This window comes from Aotus nancymaae, unplaced genomic scaffold (assembly GCF_030222135.1).
Source record: "Aotus nancymaae isolate 86718 unplaced genomic scaffold, 86718_ANA_hifiasm-v0.15.2.pri h1tg000012l, whole genome shotgun sequence".
Taxonomy (NCBI): domain Eukaryota; kingdom Metazoa; phylum Chordata; class Mammalia; order Primates; family Aotidae; genus Aotus; species Aotus nancymaae.
The window spans coordinates 31,490,304-31,502,929 of NW_026988423.1; the positions used below are offsets into that span (position 1 = coordinate 31,490,304).

The 12,626-nt window shown below is 42.6% G+C and overlaps 1 long non-coding RNA gene across 1 annotated transcript in view; it reads left to right on the forward strand.

Annotated features, from left to right (window-relative positions):
• Positions 1-5,747: 5,747 nt before the first annotated feature.
• Positions 5,748-12,626, forward strand: part of LOC105729738 (uncharacterized) — a 40,032-nt gene continuing 33,153 nt past the window's right edge. Inside the window, exon 1 of the long non-coding RNA XR_001110292.2 lies at positions 5,748-5,863. This is a non-coding gene — a long non-coding RNA (uncharacterized LOC105729738). The remainder of the gene's footprint in view (positions 5,864-12,626) is intronic.

Sequence of the window (12,626 nt, forward strand, 5' to 3'; positions counted from 1 at the left end):
AAAATTCTCTTAATCACATTTCATTTTCTCCAGCTGACTTTATTGTAAGAATACAGTCTATAACACATAACATACAAACAATGTATATCCCAGTGCTGTGTGCCTGTGCTGGCTGAGTGGTAGCACTGTTAATAATTCTTTTTTTCATCTCGGTTTTAATTTTAGAGGCCAAAATTGGATGTTTATGTTATTAGTAAGGCTTCCGGTCAGTAGTATCCTATTAGCAGTGAAGTGTTAGGAAAGTCAAGTTATAAGTGAATTTTTGACTGAGCAGGGAGTCGACGCCCCTAACTCTTGTATTGTTCAAGGGCAATTGTGGTTACTTTTGCTTTTTCTTTCAGGATACCCTCAATGTTCATAATAACCAGAATTTATCTTTCAAAAAATTAGGCAGCTTTAGAAACAGAAGCCTGTGATATGATTTGTCTTATACCTTGCCCCATTTATTTTTATTTTTATTTTATTTTTATAGATTTAGAGGCTACAAGTGCAGTTTCCTTGCATGGATATGTTGGGTGGATATGGGTTTTCCTTGTGTGGATATGGGCTTTTAGTGCAACCATCACCCAAATAGTATACATTTTACCCAATAGGCAATTTTTCATCCCTCACTCCCCTCTGGCCTCAAATCCATTCTAAGCATATGCGAACCATCTCTCTAGTTCATGCAGGGCTGGATAGCTATATGGCCACAAAGCTTGGCAGAAGAACTCCAAAACTTCTCTTTGATTTGCTTTGGCTCCTGACTAGGTTGCATCACCTGCAGGGGCATTAGCCTCTGCCCTGTCCATATTTGTTGGGCATTCAGCCATGAGCAGAGGAGCTGGAAGCTGTTGCTCAGTGAACAGTGGAATCAGGTACAGGGAACTGAGACCCCTCGTTGACTGGGACTGATTTAGGTGAGCAGCTGCTCTTGCCAGGGGCCACTGGGCATGCTTGCCATGGGCCAGTGCTGGCTGGGAGGTGGCATCATTATAATTCTTTTCATCATCTTAGTTTAAATTTTAGAGGCCCAAGGTGGGCGGTGGAGGGAGGAAAGACTGAAGACAATGAGGGCACGTGAAAGCTTGGGAGGTGGATTATCTGCCTTGCCCAGTGCTTCGCCCTATTCTCAGTCCGCCCCCATCTTCTTTATTCCCAGGCTGGCTCCTTCCGGCCTGAAGACAATTCCCCTGTCCCACTGCCTCACCCTCTCTACCTGCTCCCAAACTCGTCTCCTGCTATGCCTTTTGATGACTTCTCCTTAGTTGCCACGAAGAAGTGCTCATATCAGCAAACAGATGGCGGCTGAGGCATGTAGCATAAAATATATTTATCAAGGCAAACAGCTGTAGCCCATTTCATTCGGCAGAATTCTATTAAAAGTTCTCCAGAGCTACAAGCCGCTCTGAGATGGCAACCTGAACGCAGCCCAGGGAGCGGCGGCTTTGTGCCGCTCTCCTCCCACCCTGCTCCTTTCTTCGCGAGGCCAAAGAGAAAGCGGCCAGTCTCTGTATTCTTCCTTACAGACTTCAATTAAAATGCCACAATTGCATTGGCAGCCTTGACTGTCCGGCCTCCTTGGGCCGGTGGGGGCCCTTCTTAAGTGCTTCTGCTTTCCAAGCAGGCAATAATGACTCCCAGCTGCACCATTACAATTACTGGGCACTGTTTGGGCCAAGTGGCTGCTCTCTGGGCAAACTTTCTCATTGATCTGGGCTCTTTATTTCCTCTTTGAGGGGTGGGACTAGATTAAAGGAGCACATTCAAGTATCTTTAGGATCCGGACAGGTGTGAAATGTCCAGGTATGTGAAACTCTGGTTTGAGACCCACCAAGACTCAACATTTGCTAACATTCCATTAAGAGCCAATATTCTGTAATAACTATTAAGAGACACTTGGGGGTAGGGCTGAACTCCAGAGAAGGCAAATGGATATCAATTGGTGGTCTATATGAAATTACCACCTTTTGCATTTTTTTAGAGGGGTAATGAAGGAGACGATTGGTGACCTTGGACGTTCTGCCAATCATTGTGGGAAGTATCCATCATCTTGAGAAATCATGTCTTTTAGTGGGGCAGAAATAGGGGCTCTGGTACCAGACTGGGTTCAAAGTCTCACTCTGCTCCTTGACAGAGGTGCAACCTCTCATAGGTCGTTTAACTATGCCTCAGTTTTACCTCAGGTAGGTTATTTAACTGCACCCAAGTTACAATTTAGTTTCACCAATTTTGAAATGGCAGTAAAAGTAGTACTTTTTTTTACAGAGCTTATATGAGGATTAAACTGATAAATCTGAATAATTAATCTAGAATTATGCCTATTATAGAGTAAGTACTCAATAAATGCTAATTGTTATTTATGGAGATGACCTTCCAGCTTTTTTGTGTTGGCACAAAATTGGACAAGTGTTCAAGGAGTGGTTCTGTGGAGCTAATATTTACAAATCCCTGGCAACAGTGGTGAGGCTTAGCTCATCTCTTCCACCAAACACATCATTGTAGGGCTTCATCCTTCACCACCCAGATTTTAGCTGGCAGCCAAGACTGCACACTGGCAATTCCTCGCATAGATGATACACTTTTACATGCATAATCTAATTAGATTCCTTGGAGGGAAAGAGGCAAGTAATGCCTTCCTCATTTGACAAAGGCAGAAGTACAAGTTCAAAGAGGTTATATAATTTGCTCAAAGTCACCCAGCCCGTGAGTATTAGAGTCAGCATCTGAGTCTATGACATCTAATTCTCTTGACAGTTGTCTCTCCACGTTATGGGACTACTTTTATACACTTGCTCATGATGTGGTTAGTTAACATGTTATAACCAGAATAGCTCTGTTGAGTTGCAGGGTTCCCTAAACTTACCTAAAGCATCACTTTGGTGCTTGTTTCGAACTCGGATTTCTGGGCCCCAATACAAGTCTACTGAATCAGGATTTCCAAAAGACTCAGTAATATGCATGTTTACCAAGCTCTCCAGGTGTTTCTTATGATCAGGAATGTCTAGAAAACTCTGGGCCAGAGAATTCTGCCCAGAAAACTCACCAATCATCTTTGCACCTTGTCAGATATTAGAATAGCTATACAGAACCATCTGGTAAGGACATGAGAGGAAGTGGGAAGAGTATGGCTAGCTGGAAGGACTAAAAGAACAAACAAAGCAAAGTCCATGGCTTGTTAATTTAATTTGCAACATTGGTATTGCATTCTTATTTACAAGCAAGGTGGCTTATTAGGTCTTGCATGATGGGTCAGAAGTATCATCTCAGAAAATGAAAGACACTTATCAGAGCCAAACAGCATTTAGTGGTCTAAAACAACTAATGTGCTCACTTGCCTGCCCTACTTCCAAGAAAAGGTTCTGACAAAAGGTGAGGTTGTTATCTTGCAACATCTGTTAGATTGTGTTCAGTTGAACATTGCAATGAGCTTTAAGCTACTTTGTGATCAATGAGTCTTTTGGGAACATCCACAGAATACAGAACAATATGCCAAGAGCTGAGGGTACAGAGTAAAGGCTATGCCTGACCTCAAGAAGCCTTCAGTTCAGTAGGTGAGAAAATAATTGAAATATGTCATTGAAAGATGTAATGCAGGGCAATTATAATCTCATAATAATAGCACTCTGGGTAATGGTGGCTTATTGACATTTTGCGTGGGAGAAACAAAGGTCCCCTTTGAGTTTCACACTCGGTGTTAGCCTACCAGTAGTACTTTCCAGCTTCTGCTCTTTTGCTCCTGATTTGTTTAGTTGGCATGCTACTCTCTCATTTGCTACCTTCCCTCATGAACATTCCACCAAGATGTTAAGGCTTAAATTAAATCCCACCGTAACAAAATGATTTCTTTCAGTACAACAGGACCTGCCCATCCTGAGAATCATCCAGTGGTTCCTCCCTCACGGCCCCATGTTTTGCACTAGCTTGTTTTCCGTATTCTTTCTCTGTCACCTTGCCAGACTTTACATTTGTAGAAGCCTGGAGCTGGAATTACTGAAGTTTCACCAGCAGATTTTAGCACAGAACCCCACTCACAGCAGGTGCTAGATGATCACATAGTTTGTCGGTAGCCTATCTGCAGATGACACAGGTATGATGAGCCCAAACCTCTGATCCTTGAAGCTGCTATGTGTTAGCTGGACATTTTCGATTGTACCAAATGGAAATCAAATTCAAATCATTTCAAGTAATAACAGGGATTTCATGGCTCACATAACTGCAAAATCTGTGGGGGTAGTTTTGCTAGCTTTAGGCACAGGTAGATCAGGTTTATAAATGTTGTTGGGAGTCTATTTATCTCCATTTCTTAGCTCTGCGTTTGTCGAGGTTGATTTGATTCTTGTGTGGACTCTTTACATGTGGGGGCAGAGATGGTTCCTAGTGTTGCTGGGCTTATGTTCTACCTGATTAATAATCTCAGAGGAAAGAGAGAGTCTCTGTCCTTTTCCTGACAAAATTCCAAGGCCTGCCCTTCACTGTGACCTGATTAGCTACTTCCAAACCCAAAGGTGATGGCTCATTAGGCTCCATTGGAACCAGAAGAAATCAGAGTGGGGAGAGGTGTATACTCTTAAACAGAAATGAGGGAAATGGATGCTGAGCAGGCAAGAACAACATATCTGACCCGGAGTTATTTAGCTTTTCATGGAAAAACATTCCACAACCAAACCACTTTCTTTAACACTGATATAATCTCTGATGCTAAACAGGCATTGTAAAAAATGCATGCATTAATCATAAGATGAACCAATCCTGCAGCATGTAAAAAGCTCAGTGCACCTTGTCTTCTCTATAAAATACACACCTCAGATCACAACCCATGCAAACTTATCCTAAAGAAGTAATTCCAGATGCATACCAAGAGTCAAGGCTGTTAAATGCAGCAATATTTAAATAGAGATAGCAATGAAATATTGGAAATAACATAAATATCCCAAATAGAGAAATGGTTAAATACCTTATAGTTTTTTGCTATTAAAAGTGCTGTTCCTAAAATGTACTTGATATAGAAAAATGTTCAGGAAATTATGATACAATATTCCACAAAAATGCCAAGATGCAAAAGTATTTATATTTGACGATCCCAGATTTGTGCGAATATACACAGTTTCACTAAAGGCTGGAAGGAAATACTTTGAGGTGTTAAGAGTTCTTTGAATGATAAAATTGCCAGTGAATTTTTTCTTCCTTTATACTTTTCTGTTTCCCATTTTTTTGCTCAAGAACCGTATTATTTCATGATGAAAAAAACACATTTAATATTTTTAAATGTATGCTTAAGTGTCAGGGCAATGGGAAACATATCCCATTGGATTTATGGTGATTGCAAAGTGGGAGAACCCATTCTATCTGGGGCAGAGGCCAGAATACACAGAGAAGAGCTTTTTGGCTTGCTCTGTCCCAGGCTAGGCAAGAGGGCACCACTGGCTTCTACTTCTCACGGGCCAGGGTTCCTGTTATTTCCATATGGGTGGTTTCTTCATTTGCTGCTCACTCAGGCTTCCAGGGAGATGTCCACCCCCTTCCTTATTTACTAAATGGGGGAGGCAGAGCGGGAGGAAGACGGAGAGAGAGAAGAGAGAGTGCCGAAATCTTTCCCCCCAAAGGACTGCAATAAAGGAGCATATGTATCAACTAAAAAAATTCCTTGGCAACAAAAGCTTTTTAATTGAACACAGTCTCTTCAGCCAACTTATGTAAATTCTATCCCAATTTTGGGCATCTATTTTGAGCACAGAGAGAAGCGGTATGAATCTTGCCCTAAAATTGTGCTCAACAGAAGGGGTGACGCCATATGGATGCCATGTTATGGGAGCCTGTCACCTGCTAACTGAGATGAGAAATTACAGGTTATAATCCCCTTCCTGCCGTCTGAGGATCCCAGGTGGGCTGGGAGAGCTTTGGGTATCAGATTCTGTGTGATCCCTTGATACTTGCCTGGGGCCTTCCCACAAGTGTCTGGGAGGTCACAGGGTGAAGGATAAGAGAAACAATGCCTCTAGATGGGGTGGTGGCGGGGTGGGGGGTGGAAAGTGCTTGCTTCTACCCCCAAAGGAGCTGGATTTTCTTCTCCTCAGCTTAAGTGGGAATCTGGCTAATCTTATAAAACTGTTACCAGCTGAGAGTCAGTGAGTGGCCCTTTGGTGACTAGACCAACCTTGAGAAGTGGCCTCATGTGGAAGTTGGGAACTGGGAGGAGGGTGATGCACCGATTGCATTGTACCTATTAGTGGAAAAGATGGAGAAAGAGATCCAGAGGGGACTGTGAGCCCACTCCGAGTATTCTCCTCCACGGGGAGTTTTGAGTGCAACCCACCCCTCCCTCTGTGGCTTAGGGAAATGATGAGTTTTGGGACCTGCAGGAGGTTGGCTACAAGTCAGATAGCAAAATATGGGTAGTAGGAACTGCACGTTGCCTGGTTTTAGTCTGTAAGTAGTGTCTAATAAATGTGGAGATTTTCTCTGGAAAGGCATTTATCATAGATAAAATGATTGCTTAATATGATGTGGGAAAAACCATGTGGACACATGTCACATTTATTTTTCTATGCCTAATTTGTTTTCCCCCAAAGTCACTCCAAATCACAGGCATAATCCCAGGCCAATTCAATTTCAGGTGTATATTCTTTCTCTCCCCTCGCTTCTTAAGTAGGTTTAAAAACTTTATTGGCTACCTAACTACATAGGTGTGTCCACCGTTGATGGGCTAACTTTGGATGGTCTGAATTGTAGTCTGCACAAAAATGGTGTATGTACCATTGCCTTTCTAATAAGCTCTTACAGGATCTCACCCTGTGTCCCCAGTGCCCGGTAGAGGACCTGGAACAGAATTGCTAGTAAGAAATGTTATTCAATAAATAGACACATACTCAGTTTCCACTGGTCCTGTCCACTTTTGCTTGGAGAAATAAAGCATGCAAAAGACCAATAGGACTATCACTGAGAAGTGTTGTATCCAAGAGTTAAAGTAACAAGATAGAAGTAAAACAGTTCTTTGTCTAAGGTCAACTGAGAATATGAAGGTTATTTGTTTCACCAAAATTCCCTAGTTTTTTCTCTATAAAATGAGGATGCTTGTCATATGGCAAGTGATTAATAGCTCACTAGTTATAAATCTCTAGATTTGTTAGAAACTACCTACAGATTAAAGACACCAATGTGCCCAGTGATCTGGCTGCTTTTCCTTTGCTTGGCTGTCTTCCATGAACCAACTCACCTGGTCCATGGAAAATATTGTTCTTTCTCCCTTACTTCCTCCTTCCATTCTTCTTTTCTTTTTTCCTTTTACCATAAATATTTATACCACACTTATCACATTATAGGCACCATGATAGTCACTTGGGATAAAAAAGGGAAGAAGGCGTGCCTGACTTCAAGGAGTTTACATTCTAAAGAAGGAAGCAAACAACCAAATCGATAGTTACACTAGACCGAGATGCACTTACATGGACGTATGCAGGGTACGGTGGGAATACAGAAGTAAGATGGCTAAGTTGGATTGTGAACTCCCAAAAATAGTAAATGAGGTTCTAAGATGGCTGATAAGACTGCATGTACATGTATGAGAGAGAGACAGAGAGAGAGGTGGAGGAGAGTAATAATTTATACAATACATTATTTGTGAAAGGTAACTGACTAGAGAAACCATCTATGATACTTCAAAGTTATTTTGACAAACAACTGAAGAAATACATGTGAAGCACTTATCATAATGGCTGGCTAATAAAAATTCCAAAAATAGTGGTTTTGGTGGTGGCCATAGTAGTATCACTATTGTGTCTCATACACATCAATGAACATTTAAGAATATCTATTATAGATTAGGTACTGTATTAGGCCCTACAGAAACATACGGTCTAGTAAAGAATCTGAATATACAAATAAGTCTTTAGCCGATAGAACATTATATGTGAAAACAGAAATACGGAAAAGTAAAGAAATGGTACAGAAAAGAGAATGCTTAAAATCTCAAATGCTCATTGATGATAGACTGGACAGGGAAAATGTGGCACATATACACCATGGAAAACTATGCAGCCATAAAAACAATCAGTTCGTGTCCTTTGTAGGGACATGGATGAACCTGGAAACCATCGTTCTCAGCCAACTGACACAAGAACAGAAAATCAAACACTGCATGTTCTCACTCATAGGCGGCTGTTGAACAATGAGAACACATGGACATAGGGAGGGGAGCATCACACACTGGGGTCTGTGTTGGGGGGAGCTAGGGGAGAGACAGAGAGGGATGGGGAGTTGGGGAGGGATAACATGGGGAGAAATGCCAGATATAGGTGATGAGGAGGAAGGCAGCAAACCACATTGCCATGTATGTACCTATGCAACAATGCTGCATGTTCTTCACATGTACCCCAGAACCTAAAACGCCATATATATATTTATGTGAAGAACATGCAGGATTGTTGCATATAGTGTTTATATATATATACATATAAATGTTTGGGATAGTCTGAAAAGGGTTTTAAAGGATGAATAGGAGTTTGCTATATGGACAAAGAGAAGTAGGGAAGGGCATGGTAGGTGAAGGAATTAATAAACATGGCATATCCAGGGGATTGTCAGAGAAGATGTGCAGCAGCAGTAGTTGAGGATGAAAAGCCTGTCAGCAATGGGATAACATTTTTAACAAATTACCCTACAGCAAGAAGCCACTGGCTGCGTATTTCTATTATCAAACTCATCCAACTGTATTGCAAGTTGTCTACATTTGTCTTCCCTTCAGGAATGTGAGCTACTTGAATGAAGAAATGTTTATTATTTTTTTCACCAGCTAGTGCCTAGCATATGCTGTGTACTCAATATTTGTTGAATGATGAATCAATTAAAATGAATTTCTAAGAGAAATTCCAGACTTTCTCGAGGCGATGTATGCCTGGCATTTCAGAGGTCTGGGTACTCCTCCCAGGAGTATTCACTGGAGTATGTTGAGTGGCTATTCTCCATGTCTGAGGAGAAGGAGACCAGGGTGAGATGTGTTAGCTGCAGTGGAGAGACTGACCTTTTAATGTCAAAGTCATCAAGAAGACTTTATGGGATGCCAAAAATGGGGTAGTTGAGGGTGGCCAAGGGATCATTTTCTCAGTGTTATTTTTTCATGGTCAAAGACAATGTATTAGGGTTCTCTAGAGGGACAGAACGAATAGGATATATGTATATGTGAAAGAGAGTTTATTAAGAAGAACTGACTCACATGATCACAAGGTGAAGTCCCACGATAAGGTGTCTGCAAGCTGAGGTGCAAGGAAACCAGTATTGATTTAGAAGCCAGCCCAAGTCCCAAAACCTCAAAAGTAGAGAAGCCGACGGTGCAGCCTTCAGTCTGTGGCGGAAGGTCTGAGAGCACCCGGCAAGCCACTGGCGTAAGTCCATGAGTCCAAAAGCCAAGGAACCTGGAGTCTGATGTTTGACATCCAGCACAGGAGAAGGATGAAGGCCGGAGGACTCTGCGAGTCTGCCCCTTCCACCTTCTGCTTGCTTTTTCTAGCCACGCTGGCAGCTGATTGAATGGTGTCCATTTACGTCAAGAGTGGGTCTGTCTCTTCCGGTCCACTGACTCAAATGTTAATCTCCTTTGGCAACACCCAGAAACACCCAGATACACCCAGAAACAATACTTTGCATCCTTCGATCCGATAAAGTTGACAATATTAACTATCACAGACAATTTTGCTGAAAGTGTTACTTTGGGGATGAATTCTAATCGGGAAGGCTCTGCTAGGAGACAAAATACAGGGGTCTCAGGAAAAATGGTTTTTCAGTAGATAAACACGAGGTTGGAACAACATGGGACAGGCTTTTAGTCTAAGGGACCAGCTTTGATGTCTAGTTGCCTTGGTAAGCACAAAGGCAGGCTCAGAGGGTGGGCATCTCCCCTGCCTCTCAAGCAGCAGGTCAGTTGAGCTCACCTATCACCTTGGGAAGTGGGAAATTAAATGACTGCTCTTCTCACAGTACAGGGCAGGTTTCTATCCTCTGGGAAAAGTCTCTGTGAAAGCCCATGGATTCTGCCCTAAGCTCCTCGAGGGCTAGAAGGAAATAGGCCACCACTGTCCACTGTTATATCTTCAATGCCTAGTACATTTCCCGACGCTTTGTAAGTGCTCCCTACATATTCATTGGATTGAATAAACAAAAATAACAACTAATACTTTTATACAGCTTACTAGGTACCAGACACTGTTGCAGGGCTTTTGCAGGTATTAATTTATTTAATCTCCACTACAGACCTATCAGGTATGTACTGCTGTGAATAGAAGAAATGCTGATGATGCGATGGTAGACAGAACAGTCTGAGCATCGTCCTAGCCCAGTCACAATCGTGGTGCCGGCAAACAGGGACTTTCTCTTCAGTCAATAAAGGGCGGCCTATGGTAGACGTGAGATTTTGATGGTAGCTCCCTGACTCTAACCATAAGTAAGGAGGGTTATCTGATGACTCTCCATGATCTAGTCCAGACAGAGAAAAGTTTATGACAATGCTATTTGCAGCTGCAGCAAAGCCAATTCCTCTGTGAGTGATCACTGATGCAAGTCACGCTTGCTGTGCATGATCACATCGATTGTAAACATGCTGCTTTCCTTGAAAGTGAAGCCCTCTCTGAGCGGAGCTGTGGGGCTGAGTGTGTGCAGAAGCCCCTGGGGAGGGCAGGTCACCCTAGACAGTTAATGCAGACACAGCTGCTATCCCCAGCGGAGAATGGTCTCTTAGTAGCAATTGCTGGGTCCACAGTCGAACCAATGTTTTGCAGTGTAGCTGCTGGGAGGGGTCAGTTCTCTTAAGTCTTTCCTTTTCCAAGATAATCTCCTCACTGAGGAGCAGAGAAGAGCTGGCCTCTGAGCAAGGTGCTGGGGAAAAGTGTAGATTCCATGTCCTGTACCTGCTTCCCTCTCCCCAGGAGACTGTGGAACTTGGGGAGGCTTGAACCACTGTGTTTGACACGAATATTTTCTCCCTAGCTGACCTCACAACCGTGACTTCACCTTGGTGGACAGCAGCAACATACTCATAGCTGCTGATAATAAAAACTCAGGGAGGGAAGCAGAGATGTGTGTTATTTGATAGAATGGGCAATTCAAGACCAATTTGGTTTTGGCATGCATTAACTGTCTCATTTCTCATATGTAACACAGACGTTTAGAGATGGATGGGACCATACAGATGATTCATTCCAAAATCTTTATTTTACAGTGGGGAAAAGCAAGGGTTGGAAAAGAATTGATTAAATAATGCCATTTTATTGGGTAGTAGCTGACTCCCAGTCCATTGCTTATTCCAGTAAACAAAATTGTTTCCCAGTTATAAACAGCTATGTCTACAAAAATAAACAAATGTTTCAGGGAATCACTGCCATACATGATCAAGTTGAAGAAAGTTTTCTGAATTCTTCAGCCAGCAGAAACCAAGTCTGAGTTTTCTTGTGGAGAAGATCACTTTGCCTTGGGTTTGCCATTTGAGCAGAGACCAGCTAGTAAGTTGTATCTCTGGTCTGCAGAGCTGTGTCTGGCACAGAAAATGAGAAGGGTTTTGAAGCCAGCTAAGGACAGGTTTGTATTCTAGTTCTGCCTTTTTCTTGTCTACTGTGCAACTCCAGGCAAGCAAGTTCACTTTTCTGAGCTCAGTCTCTTCTTCGGAAAAAGTCAATGATGTATGCTATGTACCTGTTCCCTCTGTCTTGTTGACAATGGCCATGTGCCAGGCACAAGATGCTGAGGTCTGTTGTCTCTATGTAATGTCTCACTGCATCTTCATAGTTTTTTAAACGAGGCAGCAGTTCATAATATAATGTCTATTTTACAGGAGAGGAGAGCCTGAGGTTTCAAGAACTCAAGGTTCAGCGCTAGGTCTTAAAGGAAGATTTTGTTTTAGCTTTGACGCTCTCCTGCTAGGCACAGAGAATCCTGAGCAGAATGACAAGACCTGTTTGAGTAACTCATGTTCTGATCAGAGAGACAGACATGTCAGCAAGAGGTTACAACACAGTGTGCTCACATTCTTCAGGACTTGGGAAGGAGAGCACTTGCTCCAGAATTGAAGGCAAGGGAAGTCTTCCAGGAGTAGGTGGCGTCTCTGCTGACCTGAAGGGTGAGGAAAAAGTGTCCAGTTGCCGAAGGTATTATATTGATATTCTAGAGATAATATATCTTTTAAAGACGTAGAGGTGTAGACTAGTTTGAAACAGATTGAGGACCTACAGATAATTGTGTGTGACTAGAGTGGGGTTGGGGTGAGTGTGTGAGGAGAATTAGTCAGGAGTCTGACCACAAAGTGCCACACATACCATGTGAGGGAGGAATTTGGACCCTAAAACACTGGGGATCTGGGAACAGTCTCAGTAGGGAGTGACATCATCAGATGTGAGTTTTGGAAAGATCACTACCTATCTCACAAGATTACTGTAGGAATAGTACAGCCTAATGTAAAACTGTTTCAGATTGTGGCTGAGCAAGAAGCCAAATAACATACAAGGCAGCTAATTAACAGTGTTTTTCAAACCCCTCCCTAGATGTTTCCACCTTAGCTACCTTGCATTCCTTCCTGAGCTCATCACAGACCACAGACACTAAGCCGAGTCTGAGTGCTGTTGTGGAAGTCCCAGGCTGGCAAGGAACAGAGCAGGAGGATGGGA